Raw genomic sequence first — 7,312 nt, 5'->3', positions numbered from 1 at the left:
CTGCTATGAGAGCCATGAAAAAGGGGGCATTCGTGATCAGCATAAACCTGTTGCAGATTTCATCTGTCAGCAGAATCATTCAGCACTCTGACATGGTGTCCATGTGTGCAGAGTCTCACCTGTTCATTCACTGTGTTGAGAAGATAACGATTGCTGTATGTTCCAAATAAAACAGTTCATTCTCCCATAATGTATGAGAGCTGATGATTCTGCTGAAAGCTGAAATCTGCAGCAGCATATGAGCTCAGAACCCAGAAAGAGATTAATATCATTATCATCATCCATCATCATCACCATCATCATCTCTATCATTCATCATTATTATCATCTCCATCATGCATCATCATCTCCATCATTATCTACATCATCATCTTTTCCGTTATCCATCATCCCCATCATCCATAATCATCTTCAACTCCATCTTCCATCATCATCTCCAACATCTTCATCATCTCCATCATCATCACCATCATCATCTCCATCATTCATCATCGTCCCAGGTAACAACAGGTGAGACTCTGCACACAGACACAATGAGCCCAATTCATCATTTTGCAATTTATTGAAATTACTTTTCTTTTTTTGCCTTGTGTTATTTGCTGATGTTTTTGCACGAAATTTCTCACACTCAGTTCACAAATTTGACGCAAAATTAAAGAAGCTTTTGATCCATTTTTGTGACTTTTTAAGCACCAAATCCTTTGAGAAGTTGTAAAATTGCACCAAATTGAAAACTCCTTCAAGAACCTTACTCTAGGCAGGGACTGGAGTGAGATGCAACAACAACAACAAAAAAAGCGACATATGGTAAAAGTTACATTTCAAGAATTTGTCTAAAACATCTGGATAAGCAAAGTTGTCAAAGAAAATAAAAAAAAAAAAGACGTAAAAAAGAAAGACAACTTGAAAAGTAGTACAAAATGTATAGAGAAGAAGGTACAAATACTAAAGCCACAAAGAAGAGAGCAAATTACTCCAGAAAAGTGGAGAAACAGAAATGATGAATCGGGGGAAATGTCTTTTATGAGTGTTGAATGATTCTGCTGAAAGCTGAAATCTGCAACAAGACCTACACCAGGCTCCCTCTCCACAGTGACCTCCACATTAGCAAATAAGGGAAGGAGAAAATACCACCAGACTCACTGCCAGGAGGGTGCCCAAATTCCTTCTAGCTGTAGGGAACGTGGCTCAGTTTCATCATATCACCTTGAATGATAGCAAATAGCATTATAGAAAGAAATCAGCCATCACTCTGCACCCCCTCCCCCCATAAGATATGAATTTTGACATTCTTGTCTATTGTTCCATCTAATAATACTGCATAGCCACATTACAATACCTGACATAGTATATGTACAAGGATGGCGCTGTTTCTTGAAAACCAATTTTTTTGCTGATTCTGTACAGCATCCCTATCTCAGTTATGCAAGTTTTAAGCAAGACAAGAAACTAGAAAAACCCTCTTGTACTGTAAGGTTACAGTAAAATCCAATTTGCTGTGTATGATCGCAGACATTTCAGAATCGCTTACTGACGCCAAGCTAGACTTGGGCCATTTTCCATTATAATTTGGCCATCGTCTCCAAAGATGTTAAAGAAGTTGTCCAGTACTTTATATTACCCCCCCCCCCATGTCTCCCCCCGTGGGCCCCTAAGACTTTTTGTAAATACCTTCTGTTGCAGATACTGCCTGTGAGTGGCGCTATCTTTGGCCGCTCACAGGCATCACGTGACCCTGCACTGACGTCACGATAAGTGAGGCGTGACTTAGCGCTGGGGTCCCCGCGGTGGCTGCTCGGTTGTGGGCGGGGTTACCCTGCGCGTCACACCCAGCATCCACCGCACGCTTTCCCAATGAATGGGGAGAGGCAGAGCACGCGGTGGATGCTGGGTGTGACGCGTGGGGTAACCCTGCCACAGCCTGGCATCCATCTGGTATGCGGAAGACAAAGACCCCCGGCTGCGGCCAGCACTTGTCGTGACGTCAGCGGATGTCAGAGTCGGCTGCAGCCGGGGGTCACGTGATGCCTGTGAGCGGCCAGTAATAGTGCCACTCACAGGCATTATCAGCAACGTAAGGTATTTACAAAAAGTCTTAAGGGCCCTGGGGGGATACATTGGTGGGGTAATATAAAGTAGTGTACAACCCCTTTAACATTGTCCATGCAAAGAAACTCCAACCTGTGCATCTAAGTCCACATTTACATGTTCACTATTTGGTCAGCATTGTATGTGTAAGCCAAAACCAGGGGTGGGTGATAAATACAGAAGTGGTGACATGTTTTTATTATACTTTTCCTCTGACTGTTCCGCGCCTGAATTTGGCTTACAAATACTGATGTAAAATACTGACCAAATACTGAACATGAGAACATGGCCTTAGGCTACATCCACGCTTTGTGTAATTTGTGCAGAATGATCTGCTACAAATCCACGTCAATATTCCCGAAAATGACACCCGGATTTGTACATCATTACTTAATACTTATAATGACTCCTTAGGTCACTTTACTCATTTTGTGAGTTACGTTCATGTCTGCCTGGAATCGATCGGAAATAACAGGAGCTGTTTGTGGTTGATCGCCTATTAGTTCCAGGCAGCTGCTTGCCATGGTTTCTCTGCAGGGGGAGCGGCTGCACGTTGGGAGATTGCAATGTTCTCAAGACATACTGCCCTCTTCTGAAAGGATAGGGTTTTATTTCATTTATTTTCTTTACAAAAAAAAACCTTCTGATCATGGGGACCAACTTGTGTAAGGGACGAACAGATAGCAATTTTAGCTGGCTCTCAACACCTCATTAATCTTGTCTCCCTAGTTAAAATACACAGATCATATGATATCAAGTTGTGATGCTGTAGTTTATAGACATGGTATTGACACCAGAGCAATGCAAATCATCAGGCAAAGTGGGCCAATTTTTTTTTCTAATGCCCTTTGGCTCAATCTCGAGCCATAGTGACTTGATGGATCAATGAAGTGTAGAAAGATCGATCTTTTGCAAGCCCAGATGGGTCCACTAAGGTCTTCTCCACCATTATCTTGATAGTATCAAGCCATCGAGTTGCTCATTTTCTTTCTTCACCTTGTTCCTTCTATTCTTACAACCATGATGTCCTTCTCCAGTGATTGCTCTCTTCGTATGATGTGTCAAAAGTAGGCAAGTCATAGCTTGGTGATCCTTGCTTCAAGTAACATGTCTGGCTTGATTTGTTCCAGAACTGATTTATTTGTTCTTCTTGCCATCCACCACAAATAAGGTCATATAATTAATATCATCTGTGTTCTTGCAGCACATCCACAGTCAATAAGAGCGGCACAGTCCATAGGTGTCCAAGCAATCTGCTTGGTGCAAATCACCACAATATACAGTAAAGACAACGCTCTTCCAGGACATTGCAAAAATACAAAAAATTCTTACAAGTAGATAATAACAATGCTTCGAAATAGCTGGTCTTTATCGACCTTGATAAAGACCAGCTAGGGCGAAAACCTTGATATTAGCTACTTGTATGGAGCAATAAAGATTTTTTTTCTGTATTTTTGGAATCTCCTGGAAGGTATCTCCCTCTAGAAAGCACATTGTGGTATTATGTCTATTGCGGTAATGTACTGTGGGGACACGAGGGTCAGTGGGTGCTCTCTTCCGCTGCCTTGGCTGTCTTTAGAAACATAGCATAGATCAGGACTCACCTCATTGAATGCCTACACTCCTTCCCCGTGGGCAGAATACTACTCAGACAACACAGGGTGAGGGTAACAAACTACGGCAATAATTTATTGGATCACCAACAGTCAACAACATATAGTACAGTCCCAGCAAGTACATAAGGTGGTGCAAATAACAGAGTCTCACTCTTCCGCTGGCTCACCGGGAATTAGAACATCTACATCTTTGGGGCTTTCAGGGCCATTTACCCCAACCAGTGGCTCCCCGATTTTGGTGGGGACCCACAGAGAGAAGGTAGCGGCAAGATTAGGAAGCTGACAGTACATTGAGGTATGTGACCAGGTGACCTGATTGTCCCAACCTGGGTGTCACACTGTCACAGAATACTGGAGGTAGGGGGCCTAAGCTGACCCTAAGCTGGGGCCCTGACTAATCCCTCAACCTGGAGGTACTGTTAAAGGTACAGAGGTCCAGGCCGCCAGCGTAACCCCTACCTCCTGAGGATCCCTGCACCTCAGTAATCTAGTCCTGAGAAGGACCCCGATCACAACAATTGGGAACCAGAAATAATATGCCCACACACAGTATTTAGACGAACGAGACAGTACAAGGGAAAAACCAAAACCACCTTGCATACAACTTCTACACAGCTACAACAGAGGGAACACCAACGGGAAAGGAGATAAATGATAAAGCGAGGAAAGGGAAAAAACACTTCCAAATACACTTATCTCAGCAACTCCAAACACCACGATCCGCTCTGTAAGTCTGAATGAAAAGCTTTCACCGACACCTCCCAAACAGACCTGCAGGGATATGAAGGAGTCTCACTAAAGAAGCATTGATTGCAGCTGGGCGAGGCTGGACCTCAGCTAGCCCAGAGAGAGAGAGAATTAACTCCTTCACTGCCGAAAAAACACAAAGCACCAACAAGTCAGCTGCGAGAAGTCAGGCTGTGTACTCGTGACGATCTTCGTGGCAACACACCCGTGACAGTACCCCCCCTTCTACGAGGGGCCTCCGGACCCTCAGGGCCAGGTTTATTCGGGTGAGTCGTGTGGAAGGCCCGAACTAATCGGTCTGCGTTAATATCCGACGCAGGAACCCACATCCTCTCCTCAGGACCATACCCCTTCCAATGAACCAAGTACTGAAGGGACCGGCGATTAAAGCGTGAATCAATGACCCTCGATACCTGGAACTCCAAGTTACCATTGACAACCACAGGAGGGGGAGGTAAAGGTGACGGTACCACCGGCGCCACATACCTCTTAAGCAATGATCTGTGAAACACGTTGTGAATTTTAAACGTAGGGGGGAGGTCAAGACGGAATGCCACCGGATTAATAACAGAACTGATTCTGTACGGCCCGATGAACCTGGGACCCAGTTTCCAGGAGGGAACCTTAAGTTTAATATTCCTGGTAGACAACCATACCTGATCGTTCACACTTAGGTCCGGACCAGACACTCTCCTCCTATCAGCCATACGTTTGTATCGGTTCCCCATAGTATTCAGATTCTTCAGCACCCCTCTCCATACTGAAGCGAGAGATGAGGAAAATCGTTCCTCCTCCGGAACCCCCGAAGAGCCCCCCCTACTGAAAGTACAAAACTGGGGGTGAAAACCATATGCCCCAAAAAACGGGGACTTACCAGTGGACTCGCTCCGCCTATTATTGAGAGCAAACTCTGCCAGAGGTAGGAAAGAAGCCCAGTCCTCCTGGTTCTCTGACACAAAACACCGAAGATATGTCTCCAAGCTCTGGTTCATACGTTCCGTCTGACCATTGGTCTGAGGATGAAAAGCCGACGAGAATGACAAATGCATCCCCCGCCGTGCACAAAACGCCTTCCAGAACTTGGACACAAACTGAGACCCCCGATCAGACACCACCTCGGAGGGTACCCCGTGAAGCCTCACAATCTCCCCAATGAACACCTGCGCAAGAGTTTTAGCATTAGGGAGAGCCGGAAGAGCGATAAAATGTGCCATCTTGCTGAACCTGTCCACTACAACGAGTATGACCGTTTTACCCGAAGACGGAGGGAGGTCCGTAATAAAGTCCATAGACAGATGAGTCCAAGGACGCTCCGGGATCTTCAAAGGTAAAAGGGCCCCAGACAGACGGGTATGTGAGGTCTTAGAGCGCGCACAAACCCCACAGGACGCGACAAAAGTTACCACCTCTTTATGTAAGTTAGGCCACCAAAACCGACGCGAGAGGAGATCCACAGTTGCTTTACTCCCCGGGTGTCCTGCAAAAACTGAGTTATGGTGTGCCTCGATCACCTTTTGTCGCAACTGATCTGGAACGAACAGTCTCCCCGGAGGTCCAACAGGGGCGTCCCCCTGAGCCTCCAATATCTCCTCCTCCAGCTCAGAGCATACTGCCGAAACCACCACCCCCTCCTGAAGAATAGGAATCGGGTCGTCCGTATTCCCGGCCCCAGGGAAACTACGAGATAAGGCATCCGCCTTTACGTTTTTAGACCCAGGACGATATGTAACGACGAAATTAAACCTGGTAAAAAACAATGACCACCTAGCTTGTCTGGGATTCAGACGTTTAGCGGACTCCAGATATAGCAGGTTCTTGTGATCGGTGATGACGGTGACCGGATGAACTGCCCCCTCCAAAAAATGGCGCCACTCCTCAAAAGCTAACTTAATGGCCAAGAGTTCCCTATTGCCGACATCGTAATTCCTCTCAGCGGACGACAATTTTTTAGAGAAAAAGGCGCACGGATGCCACTTACCAGGGGACGAACCCTGTGACAATACTGCTCCCACCCCTACCTCGGAAGCGTCTACCTCTACAAAGAATGGCTGAGACGCATCAGGTTGAATGAGTATGGGTGCCGAGGCAAAACATTTTTTCAAGGAGGAGAATGCTTGACAAGCCTTGTCAGACCACCTAGAAAAATCCGTCCCCTTTTTAGTCATGTCTGTGAGAGGCTTAACCATGGACGAGAAATTACGAATGAACTTCCGGTAATAGTTAGCAAACCCCAGGAAACGTTGTAGTGCCTTAAGATTCTCCGGCCGATCCCACTCAAGAACTGCCCGCACTTTCCCAGGGTCCATACGAAAACCGGACGCTGAAACCAGGAAGCCTAAAAACTGGAGTTCCTGTACGGCGAACACACACTTTTCCCACTTGGCATACAGTTTATTATCCCGCAAGATCTGTAACACCTGTCTAACGTGCTCCTGATGAGACACCAGATCCGGCGAGTAAATTAAGATATCATCCAGATAAATGACAACAAACTGTCCCACCAGGTGGCGAAAAATATCATTAACAAAGTGTTGAAACACCGCCGGGGCATTAGTCAGACCGAATGGCATGACAAGGTTCTCATAATGCCCCTCCGGAGTGTTAAAAGCCGTCTTCCACTCATCCCCCTCCTTCATCCTAATCAGATTGTACGCCCCCCTGAGATCCAACTTAGAGAACCATTTGGCGCCCACGATCTGATTAAAGAGATCGGGAATAAGTGGGAGCGGATACGGATCTCGGACCGTAATCCGATTAAGTTCACGGAAATCCAGGCAAGGGCGTAGGCCTCCATCTTTCTTCTTAACAAAGAAGAACCCCGCGGCCACCGGTGAAGATGAAGGTCTAATATGCCCCTTAGC

The sequence above is a fragment of the Phyllobates terribilis genome, unplaced genomic scaffold (genome assembly GCF_046119375.1).
Source record: "Phyllobates terribilis strain yellow unplaced genomic scaffold, ASM4611937v1 Scaffold_5__5_contigs__length_657084704, whole genome shotgun sequence".
Lineage (NCBI taxonomy): Eukaryota > Metazoa > Chordata > Amphibia > Anura > Dendrobatidae > Phyllobates > Phyllobates terribilis.
The sequence above is the reverse complement of the archived record's forward strand: the minus strand, read 5'-3'. Positions refer to the sequence as shown.